Source organism: Aulonocara stuartgranti, assembly GCF_965226115.1.
Source record: "Aulonocara stuartgranti genome assembly, chromosome: 22".
Classification (NCBI taxonomy): Eukaryota; Metazoa; Chordata; class Actinopteri; order Cichliformes; family Cichlidae; genus Aulonocara; species Aulonocara stuartgranti.
The window spans coordinates 8,696,555-8,709,548 of record NC_138957.1 but is presented as its reverse complement, the minus strand read 5'-3'; the positions used below and the strand labels follow the sequence as shown (position 1 = coordinate 8,709,548).

Below are 12,994 nucleotides of genomic sequence, written 5' to 3'. Positions count from 1 at the left end.
AAATATCTGCAGAAAACATGGTGTGGCGATGGTAGGAAGCTGAAGTACTTTGATACAGTCCAGATCAAAAGTGTAAGACTACTTGAAAAATGGTGAAAATAAATAAATAAATCATATTTTGCATGGTTGGATCTTAACAAGGTTCCAAGTAGAGCTTCAACATGCAACAAGAAGAAATGGGAGAGGGACAAAACACTTTTTTGAGAATGCAATTTATTGAAAGCAATGCTTAAACTGTGGTAGCAAATGTTCGCAAGCTTGGCTACCGTTTGGGCCAGCGCCTCCTCTTGCTGGCTCACTCGTGTTTCCGCCATGCCCCAATCCTGAGTTTCAGCACCACTGTCGACTATGCATGATGGACCCGACCACATTTTCCTGTATTCCCGGTTGTCATCTTCACAGACACCAATGGACGCAGATTTTCAGCGGCGTCCTGGACATAACAACAACAACGACAATTCAGAACCCAGTTAATTCTTCTTAAGCAGGCGAGGCACAATTACTGATGCAGCTCCAGCGTGTCCCTGCAGCGTCCCCATGGATCATGCCCTTATACAGGGACGCCATAAGACAGTCATTTGGAATTTTTTAAATGATCCCGGGGGTTATGGAACAAAAAAGTCAAGTGGAAAACCCCAATTACACTAGCACTGAGGCAGAGGATCCAATTGGCTGTCTGTCATGACACTGGACAATCCTAGACGGCACAAAACCGACTGTTTGGACTTTGCAAGAGAGCTTGGGATAGTGAAAGGTGGAATAAAGTTTCCAACATTACTGACATGACAAGCAAATCCCTCCCAGTTTGTGGACTGGTTAGACAATGAGTAATAGCAGTCACCTGTTGAAAGGACTTGTTAAAAAATCTGGCTCAGCACCCATATGGTGCGAGGCCCAGACTCCAGGAAGGAGCACGTAGAAGCCAGGCATGAGAGAGAAGGACCAGCTGCCTGATCGCCAGATGGAGCAGCTTGTGCGACGATCGGTGGGACTTTATTTTTCAGTTTCAATATTTGTTTCAGTTTAGTTTTAAGGTTGCATCGTTGTAACCCCATACAAGCGGGCCATCACTACCATTCAGCAAATAACGCTGTGCTTTGAATTAACGTTATTGTATTCCCAACTCAAAAAAGAAAGCTAACAAGGAGTATTTTAGTTTTACCTTAACAATCAGGGATATTGATATCAAAGAAATCCAGTAATAACTTTAAGCTACCATTAATTCAGGCAGGCCACAAAGTCAGCTGATTTTACTCATTGAACTGGCAAATCTCATATACAGTTGGTTTTACTATTAACCTGCTTTAGCCGAACCACCGTTGCTACAAATGTGCAAGCCGTTTCACAAGCCACCTGCACCTAAACTTTTACTTTGGGCGTTGTCGGGTATTGTTATCGTTTTTCCCAGTCGCTCACACTTGACAGTTATGCGCTTGGAAGGTCGTGAACAAAGCCATGCGACCAAAAATAGATAGTGGCTTCCTTTAGCCACCGTGGTGCTGATTTAAAGTATTTTATTGTGCGTTCACTTCAAAAAGATAAGAGAAGTTTTAATAATAAAACTAGGATTTAACGATTCGTCTGATTCATAACAGGTGACGATCCTTCATCCAGCTTTCATGAAATATGTTCATGACATCTGGCTGAGAAAGAAGGCTGCTTACTGGCTTTCTTACTGTGGTTCTCAGCTTATTAATGTGTGATGAGGTATGTTTATCTTACACATTTTGTATTTGTCCATTATGCATCTGACTCACAGTCATGGTAGTCAGACTCCAAGACACACTGACTAACCAGCAATGTCAGGAAGAAATGTATTTATGAAATGTAATTTATGAAAATGTATTTATTGTTATTACTTGATAGTGCACCACTGATTGTGTAGTTGTTAACACATTGGATTGGCAATTGAAAGGTTGCTGGTTTGATTCCAGCTGGAGATACACATGGCCTTTTGGGGTTGTCTGAAAGGGCATCCAACATAAAAATCTCTTCCACATCAAAGATGCAGAGCTACCCACTTGTGTCAAGCCAGAAATAGTTTTACATAACTCTCTGATAGCACTGTATAGTGATGCCTAACTTAGTACTGACCAAGTAAAGACAGGACCAGTGTTGGAGTCGAGCAGACTCAACTAACACTTTCAACTTATAAAAGCAGCGTATTCATGTCCATGTAGGGGAGAACAGTGTGATGTGACCTTTGAGCCGAATATATTATAAATATATTTGCATAATAATAATGTAAATATATTCTAATTATCCTTTAACTTCGCATTTTTTCATGGAATATATAGGTGTGTATATCTAACCCCAACTTAGACCCTCGGTCAGGAGTCATCCACTATATTTGTCCATGGGCTAAAATTTTCTCAGCAGATACTGTGAGGGTCAGATGCTCTTGTAAAATAAAATTTATATTTTATCTTGGGCACCAATTGCATGTTAGCCTTTGTCAGCATTAACAGACTCACATTAACTGTACTGCAGCAAGCAACTAGGGGGCATACCCTGAAAAGGCCCAAACTGTTGCTCTGACATCTCAATACTCATAGTACTAACCAAACTTCAAATGAACAAGAGAGGATAACAAGTACATCTCTGCAGGCTGCCTGGACAGTCTCCAAGCATAATTAGCCATTTACAAGCTAATGTGAGGAAGGTGATGCCTCTGGCCCAGGTGGCTCTGTTGATGTTATTGAAACCACAACTGTGCGCTACTGTGTGTGTCCTGCAGGCCACCAGCTGACATTCACTGCCCCAGGTAATCAGAATATGCAAGTTTGATTGTTAATAAATTGTTCCAAGTCTTATCAATCAGGGAACAAAAACATAAATCCGTATGGAAAAAGGTTATTTATTTTATACACAGTTATTAATGCTAACACAAAGCTAGCAGTGAAGAAATGAACAGCAACATAGGATTATACATTTCTATCCATATTCTTTTCTTTTGCAGAGTCATTGTCACCACAACGTTTTTGGCTTCCTATTGGCCAGTGGTGGGAAGTTGGGTGAGTGCCAAAAGTTCTTCTTATCTCCTATTCCTAACCTATTTTTCTTGACCTCAATGACATTTTCATTGAGTAGAAGATGGACTGCAAAACACCCATCTAACTTTTCACACCATGCTCTGTTGTTTTATGCAGGACATTTAACGAAGAAAAGCCTATGAAACATATACATTCAATACAAAGGTTGCAATTATAAACAATAAGGACCATTAAGGGTCAGATTTACTGAAGTCTGCAGGAGCCAAAAGCCTTCTCTGGACATTTAAAAGCTACTGTGTTTAGTGAGAGGCACAGTGTCAATTTGTGACTGTCAGTTGTGAATAGCACTATGTATTCATTAGAGTTTGACTTAAGTAAGTCTGTCCAATAGCATATAACATTTCATAAATTGTATTTATTATATTTAGCTTCTGTATAACTCCTTCCCTACTCCCTGTTTAGGATTTTTGTGACTGCAGTAAAATACCCTCCATCCATTACTTATTCGAGCAGAACTTTACTGAAGTAAAAATTAATCCTAAGACTGCAATACAGCAAAGGACTTTACTAATGAACACTGATTATAAAGAAAGTTAATCACATTTTTATCAGTTAATAGAGATCATAATCTTGAGCTTATCAAGCATTCTGTGTTTTTATGGAAGGCAGCAACTCAGTAATAAATAGTTTTGTTCCAGCGGTGTAATGCTCAAAATTCAGCTGTGAGTTTAGAAAACTGTTAAGAGCTATAACTATATCAGGAAGTTATGGCATGGAATGGAAAACACAGTTACAGTTAACATTTATAGATCTGCACAACTTTGTCTGTTGTTTTAATCAATGGTCGCATGGTCCGGCACAAAGAATTGGGCGACAGCATTTTCTACTTTCTTTTCATAAAAGATGGTGCAAATTATCCTATGCTAATTTAGTTACATGTCCAACAAAGTGGACGCCATGCACTGAGTATATTACTACTGCATTTCATACCACTACTGTAACTTTGTTGTTCTGGATAAACCTGAGCTGCAGTTACATTTTTAGTGTAAATAAATTGATCCATCCATCCATCCATTCGCTTCCGCTTATCCTTTTCAGGGTCACGGGGGGCGCTGGAGCCTATCCCAGCTGTCATAGGGCGAAAGGCGGGGTACACCCTGGACAGGTCGCCAGTCTGTCGCAGGGCCAACACATAGGGACAGACAACCATTCACACTCACATTCACACCTAGTGGCAATTTGGATTATCCAATTAACCTATCCCCACAAGCTGCATGTCTTTGGACGGTGGGAGGAAGCCGGAGTACCCGGAGAGAACCCACGCAAACACGGGGAGAACATGCAAACTCCACACAGAAAGACCACGGCCTGATGGTGGAATTGAACTCAGGACCTTCTTGCTGTGCGGCAACAGTGCTAACCACCGTGCCACCGTGCTGCCACGCAAATAGCCATAAATAAATTGATATTAATTGATATTTGTTATTAGAATTCATTTTTCTGATGGGAGCGGGCTTGTTCAGGGTGGTATGCATGTAAGCTTCTGTAGTGCCAATGTGGATCAGCAGGGGAGCTGGCTCCAGGGAGGTGTACTTGTCTTCACCCCAGAGGAAAGGGGACAATCTCCTGGGTCTGGGGGTGGATTGCCCATTAACTAACAGGATTAGTTAATAATAGCAGTAGTGTCAGTGGATCTCAGGATGTTTTAAAGGAGCTGTGGATGTCATATGTATTCTAATACTTTGCAAAGTAATGCAGTCTAGTTCCTGCCCGATTAACTACAGGCTTTCTAGGATTTTCTACAGGGGGGAAAAAAGGAACATACTCTTCAGTATTACTGAAATTTACAGCACTTATGTATGGAGGTCCAGGAGTGATAAAATTAATTGGTACCACTTTACAATAAGTCTCCCCTTATAGATGCTAATAAATAGTTTATAGCTATATTATTAATTAATCTGTAAATGCTTTATAAACCATTATTAATGGTTTATTATGCATTAGTCAAGGGTGAGAAAAAGAAAAAAAAAACTGACCGGTTTCTTGCCAAATAGTGAGCCAAATGTGTTCACCTATATATTTCATCTAGAGTTGCTATATTAAACATTTCAGACTAAGTTACTATCCTGTAAGCACAATCAGCATTTGTAAACATATTTTTTATCATATAAAATTGTACTTCATAAATGCATTATAAATATCCACAACTATCAATCGGAGCTTTGTTGTAAAGTGTAAAGCATAAAACCATTTATTAATATAAATTTAATGATGCACATAAACAAAACTAAAAATATACTGTACAACTAAGTGATATAAATCGTTTGGAGTAACCAATAGTAATAGAGCTATTCACATGTTATGTGATGTTAGTTAGCCACTGTAGCTAGCAGCCAAATGGCTCGGTAGCTAGCTAGCTAGCATTATACTCACCTTCATGTCTAACTGCTGACGTCGTTGGCTTAGTGCAATCTAGATCATCCAGTCTCTGCTTTTTGTATCTCTTCGAACGTGTGCTAACTGTGTAAGTCGCAGACGCACACAAATTTTTATCTTCTGCTCCATCCATGGCGCAAGAACTTGAACGAGCGCCTTCAGTGTTTCTGTTCGTGCCCCTTTGGCTTGACCTTCCAGAGCGCTCCACTGCCTGTCGCGCTCTGAGAGGAGGGGCTTTCCTTAATAAAGTTAACTGTGATTGGATGGTTGTATAAGCTCCTCTGCGTTTAAATTAAATTTGTTTTCCCTCCCTTTGGCGGCAGAACATATTTCTTTAGCATGAATCCAGCGGGTTAGATCTACATAACAAAGTCGGAGATAGGGCTGGGCGATATGACCCAAAATTCATATCTCGATATTTTTTAGCTGGATGGCGATATAAGATATATATCTCGATATTTTTTTTAAGCCATAAAGTAAGAACAAAAAGAGAGTTCTTAGTTAAAGCTGTGTCCCAGATGTCACACAGGCACTTTTATTAACATACAGCACAGATGTACATGAAAAATTACTCAAAAATAAATTATGAGCATTCATTAAATAATAATGCTCCATAAATAAAATAAAACAATGTTGTTTTTGTGCATAACAAAGAGCTCACAATTGGGCAGTCAAAATGTAAACTAAAAGACGCTGAGCGTAATAACAAAGACAGACAGATTTCACAGCAGCTCTATTTCCAAGTTTTACTGCGTGACTGACAGCCTGGAGTTTGAAATCCACTTCATAACCACGTCTCTTACAGGTGCTATTTATGGTCCTTATACACACACAATACGGTAATATTACGTTGAAGCACAGTACGTATCACTCCGCGAGGCTCCTCGGTAGCCGTAATGCGCCGACAATCTATCAAGCGGTGCAGCTCCGTAGCTGACCAAAATCGTACTCAAACATTTTTGACAGATTGCTGAGCGCCGCGTACCACATAAAATCGGTTCGCGTCCATCAAGCACAACCAGAATTCATACATAAGGCGCGCTGTCAACTTTTGAGAGAATGAAAGGATTTTAGACTATGCAGCCCGTAGGGACTAGCGCGGTTAGCTCGTTAGCATGGTTAGCTCGTTAACACGTTGACGCCGTCCAGCCCCACGCATGGGGCGATGCGCAGTAACTCGTTAACGGAGATTTGCCGTGTCCATCTTGTCGCTGCCTGCACGTGAAGCGATGGGGGAGGAGGGGGAGTTGTGTTCAGTGAAGGATAGAGGCGAGGAGGAGTAATGTTGCGTAGAGACAAAAGTAGACGAAAGAGAGGCAAACTTGCGGCTTCACAACTATAATTATAACGTAACATAGACTATATCGATATAAAGGATATTGTCACATCTTATATCTCGTATAAAAATATATCGATATGTTTTAAAAACTCGATATATCACCCAGCTCTAGTCGGAGATACATTATAACAGGTGAGACAATCCTCTTTTTTGCGTGGGACTATTTTTGATTATAGGGCTTGTTTTATATAGCATGTGAAGTTCTTTAACTCTGAACCGATTTGCACTAGACTCCCATAGAGTATTTTACGGTGTTTCGAGGTGATAATAAAATAAATTACTCATTTTTTCCCACCAGAATGTCTATGGGAATGAGATTGCGCGCCAGAATAGAAGGAAAACAAACTAAATATAAGGCACTAAGGCTCATTAAATGGCTGCAGAAGAAACACCTGCTAAAAAAGAAGCTTAGATGTCCTGTTTGTCACCATAAGATGAAAATGATTTCCGTGGTGAAGAAAGACCAATATATGTGGTATGTATAATGCATGATAATGTAGTGCATGTAGTAAATATAACAAAATATTTCGGTTATCAATGCAAGAGGGAGCATTAACCTCTTTTCATTATTATTTTCTTCATACTTAATTTTGTGATTATCTTTTCAATTAATTCTCTTGTTTAAGGGTCCATTTCTTTACTTAACTCATTTGTATGTTCTCAGGTGCTGCAAAAGAGCAAGTCATAGGAAAGTTTCCAGAACAATTAGAACTGGCTCCCTCTTTGAGAAATCAAAAACATCTCTTTTCAGTTGGATGAAGTTCATTTACAGGTATATGTAGATGTAGACATTAATAGTAATGCACCTTTCATAATTGAACACCAAAACGAGACTTGTGAAATAAAATTAGGGCCTCAGAAAGTAATAATTGCCTGGATTTCTATCACAGATTTTCACAAGGGCTCAGGCTCAGACAAATAGATATGATCGATGATGAAGTGGCTGGCAGCTCCAGAACACTAAGTAGCATGGCAAGACACATTCGACATGTTTGTATACGTGCAATTAAAAGACACAGAATAAACAATGGACACCGTCTTGGTGGTGACAGAGAATTTGTGGTTATAGATGAAAGCTGTCTCCGTCATCAGCGAAAGGTTGGTAAACTCTCAGACAGGTTTGTTAGAATCAATGCAGATCTGAATGTGTCCTCTAAACATGGAAACCTTTACCATAAGTAAAAAAAATTAGTAGAAGCAACCATCTTTTTGAATGTTTCTTTGTAGATATTCTGTTTAATTTTATTCTTTTTGTTTTCAGTATGCACGTGGACGCTTTGGAAATGCATGGAAAAGGAAGAAATGGGTATTTGGAATGATGGGAATTAAAGACAAAAGGCGAAGGCTTGTGTTAAAACTTGTTGAAAAACGATCAAGGTGCCACCTTGTTCCTCTGATCAGACAGCATGTTAAGTTGGGTAGTGCCATTATCAGTGATGAGTGGAGAGCCTACAAGAATGTTTTGACAAACATAGGGTACAGACATTACACTGTAAATCACAGCAGGTGGTTTGTAGATCCTCAATCTGGCAGTCATACACAGCATATCGAAAGGGCTTGGATGACCATCAAAGGACATGTCCATAGACTAAGAGCAAATCGCACTGAGAAGTTGCTGGAGGAACACCTGATGGTTCTTGAGTGGTCATCTTGGCTTGGTTCGCGACACCCTGATGGACCACTGGGACGCTTATTTAAGGACATACAAAAAATATTTCCAGTTTGAACCAGTCTGGCATGAACTTTTTCTGGAGTGGGTGACTGTTTGGTGTTTTAAAAAACACATTTAATGTTACATGTGTTACTCTTACAATACATTTTTGACAGTAGTTAAATGTTATTTCAAGCACTGATTGTAATTTAGGTCTAAGTGTTATAAATGGTGACATTATACATTTAAGACTCACTTTTGGCAATTAAATGTTTATTAGTGATTAATAAATGGTGTTATGCTTTACACTTTACAATAAGGCTCCCATTTGGCATTTATAAATGTTTATTTGTCATTAATAAATGGTTTTATGAATTACACTTTACAATAAGGCTCCCATTTGGCATTTATAAATATTTATTATTCATTAATAAATGGTGTTATGCTTTACACTTTACAATAAGTCTCCCATGTGGCATTTATAAATATTTATTATTCATTAATAAATGGTTTTATGCTTTACACTGTACAACAAAGCTCCGATTGATAGTTGTGGATATTTATAATGCATTTATGAAGTACAATTTTATATGATAAAAAATATGTTTACAAATGCTGATTGTGCTTACAGGATAGTAACTTAGTCTGAAATGTTTAATATAGCAACTCTAGATGAAATATATAGGTGAACACATTTGGCTCACTATTTGGCAAGAAACCGGTCAGTTTTTTTTCTTTTTCTCACCCTTAACTAATGCATAATAAACCATTAATAATGTTTTATAAAGCATTTACAGATTAATTAATAATATAGCTATAAACTATTTATTAGCATCTATAAGGGGAGACTTATTGTAAAGTGGTACCAATTAGTTAAATAAACATGCCATGAAATAATTAAACATTTTATTAATTAATTAAAATGCAAATCACCTAAATAATATTTGAATAATTAAATAAATGGCCACTCTGAAGACATTTAATAAATTATTCATATCAAATTTTATTTAATTATTAGTAAATGGCCTGTATTTGTATAGCGTTTTACTAGTCCCTAAGGACCCCAAAGCACTTTACACATTCAGTCATCCACCCATTCACACGCTGGTGATGCCAAGCTACATTGTAGCCACAGCCACCCTGACAGAGGCGAGGCTGCCAGGCACTGGTGCCACCGGGCCCTCTGACCACCACCAGTAGGCAACGGGTGAAGTGTCTTGCCCAAGGACACAACGACCGAGACTGTCCAAGCCGGGGCTTGAACCAGCAACCTTCCGATTACAAGGCGAACTCCCAACTCTTGAGCCACGATCGCCATATTTTTGCATGTTTTAATTAATTATATATTATTATTATTTGACCACAATTAATTATTTAATGACATGTTATTTAATTAATTTTGGCATTCAATGACAGCTCGACGGACCCTCAGTTTACCTGCATATATCCTGTTCATGATTTTATAATTAATTACATATATAATATAATTATAATATATAATATAAATAAAATCAGAAATAAATAATGTATTTGATGTGTTTTACATTAAATTAATGGCATTTAATTAATCAATTCCAATTTCAGGCTAATCTGTTTCTTATATTTTACTGGTTTAGAGTTATTCCAGATTCTGACTGATACTGCTGTCTGATATGACACGTTTTTCATCCTGTGACCAACCACTCATATACTCTAGCTTACAATGAGGGTCAAAGGTCAGACTGCAGTAAACAACCTTGTACATAAACAGTGGCATGAAAGATTATCTTTCTTCTTTTTGCATTTGTTACATGCTATATGTTTCAGATTGTGAAACTAATTTCAATATTAGACAGTAAAGTAAATGCAAAATGCAAATTTTGTGTATGATGATTTAATTTGGTAAGGAAGCAAAAAACAAATTATCCAACCCTGACCCTATGAAAAATTAATAGTCCAGCCAATACAGAGTTTGAGTTGAATGTAATAATGTGACAAAAGAAAGCAAATGTTAGGCATTTGTTACCATCTTTAAACCAGATGCTTAACAAAAACCCATATTTACAGATATATACAGATGGCACATGTTATTGCACAAATTATGTTTTATAACCATTTCGTTAATTTTATTAAATAATAGATCATTCATCAGTCGAAAATAATGGATTGCATTTATATAGCGCTTTTTGAGACCCTCGACGTGCTTTACAATTCCACTATTCATTCACTCTCACATTCACACACTGGTGGAGGCAAGCTACAGTTGTAGCCACAGCTGCCCTGGGGCAGACTGACAGAAGCTGCCATATCGTGCCATCGGCCTCTAATGGCCAACACCAGTAGGTGGTAGGTGAAGTATCTTGCCCAAGGACACAACGTCCAAGACAGACAGAGCAGGGGATCAAACCGGCAAACCCCTTAAAGCTTGGTCCCCTCAAAAAAGTACATATTTCACACCTTTGATTAAATACTGTCAAGGGCTGAGTGAGCGGCTGGTGTTTTTCCATTCCTGGGTGGGATCCTGGACACTCACCTCTTCCTCATTCAGTGACAATCAGCATGGCTGCATTTAAGCTCGGCATGGTCATCTCTCCTTCGTTAGTCCATCAGGTACCTATGGTAACAACACGGCCACAATTCCTTGTTATTTAGCTATTGCTTTTTGCATTCTTACCTCGTCTCCTTGTGTCTAAAGCTTGCCTTGCATCCACTCTCAACCTGACTCTGTCTGCAACCTCATGCCAGCCTCACGGCATCACGGGCATCGGCGGAAAAAACATTAATATTACAGATAATAATAAAACATTAAAACATAAACATTATAATACAGACTTATAATTTGGACCGATGTTTTTTCGAAATTCTTTACGCGAAAAGTGAGCACGAGAGCCCTCGGTGCGCCTGCTTGCTGCTGAAGTCAAAGTAAACTTTATTGTCATCTCCGCTACATACAGTCCAGTATATAGAGAGACGAGATGATAAGGCTCCAGTTACAGCAGTGCAAGAAAACAAACAATAAATATAAGAAGAGTAAGAAAATAAATATACACTTTAGCACTAGGGGTAAAGGGGTCAGTAACAATTTAAATGGTAAATGGCCTGTATTTATATAGCGCTTTACTAGTCCCTAAGGACCCCAAATCGCTTTACATATCCAGTCATCCACACATTGGTGATGGCAAGCTACATTGTAGCCACAGCCACCCTGGGGCGCACTGACAGAGGCGAGGCTGCCGGACACTGGCGCCACCGGGCCCTCTGACCACCACCAGTAGGCAACGGGTGAAGTGTCTTGCCCAAGGACACAACAACCGAAACTGTCCAAGCCGGGGCTCGAACCGGCAACCTTCCGATTACAAGGCGAACTCCCAACTCTTGAGCCACGATCGCCCCACAAATTACAATTTACAGTTTGATGATTTAAAGTCTCACACACGTCGAAAGGGGGGGCTGCTGCTTCCAAATAGAGCACATTTCATTTATAATGTTGTAAATCCAAGCCCATTATGGATTCATGATTTGAATCCTGGGTTGTGTGGAATCCCAGAAATACACCTTAGACAAAGCGAATCTGTGAACTAAGGTGTAGGTCTGTTAGGTTATGTTGTGGTGATCGTCGAGTTGGGGGACTTATATTCATACTGAAGTGCGAAATTAAAACCAATGGAAGATGGACAAGAAAAGTTGAAACCCATCAGGTGCTCAGTTTAGAAAAAAGAGAAAAGAAGAGGAGGAGAAACGAGCAAAAGATGCAGGTAAGCAGATGTGTCATTGGATAATGGCATGTATCCTGAAACAATCAGAATCAGAATACTTTAATATTAATCCCCAAGGAAATAACGTGGATTGCAGTTGCTCCAAGAAGAAATGGTAAAAATAGTAACAGTAACAGACTAAACTCCAAACATTAGTCATTGTCACCTTAGTTTTATTGTTGTTGGCGATATTCACCTGGAGTCATTCACTCTCACTGACAATCACTTATACACGCGAGGAACTACTTGGATTACGGTGGTCCTGTTTGTCAATGTACGACTCTTCTAATGCTCGGACAGATGTGATTCTTGGTGAGGATTTATTTTACCGGTCAAAGACTAATTTTGGAAAGCCCCGCCGCTTGAGAAAACGCGGAAAGAAAGGCGGCGTGCGTCAGCATGTAAGAAAACTTCGGAGGAAGAATCGTGTTCCTCTGCCTTCTGTGATTCTGGCCAATGTCCAATCTCTTAGGAACAAAACGGATGAATTACAAGGAAATGTGCTTCATCTACAGGGAGGCTTGTCTGATGGCACTTACCGAGACATGGCTGACCGATATGGACAGTGACACTTCACTGCGAATCAGCGGCTTTGGGACCCCTGTCAGATTGGATCGGAACTGTGGAGTAACACGCAAATCTCACCGAGGAGGGGTTTGTTTGTATATCAACCAGGGCTGGTGTAATAATTTTACTGTGCGGGAGCGGTTGTGTCTTCCTGACATCGAGCTCCTTTCAGTATCTGTCAGGCCTTTTTACTTACCGAGGGAGTTCCCTCAAATTTTTGTCACTGTTGTTTACATTCATCCTAAGGCTGACGTTAAAGTTGCTGCCGATGCCA

At 39.3% G+C, this 12,994-nt stretch overlaps 1 protein-coding gene and 1 long non-coding RNA gene across 2 annotated transcripts in view; both read left to right on the top strand.

Moving 5' to 3' along the window:
* Positions 1-12,994, top strand: part of LOC309698359 (uncharacterized protein) — a 204,096-nt gene that overhangs the window by 38,477 nt on the left and 152,625 nt on the right. The window lies entirely within an intron of this gene.
* LOC309699653 lies at positions 6,510-8,680 on the top strand. Its single transcript, XR_014274423.1, has 4 exons — positions 6,510-7,243; positions 7,433-7,540; positions 7,659-7,866; positions 8,030-8,680. It is a non-coding gene; the product is annotated as an uncharacterized lncRNA (long non-coding RNA).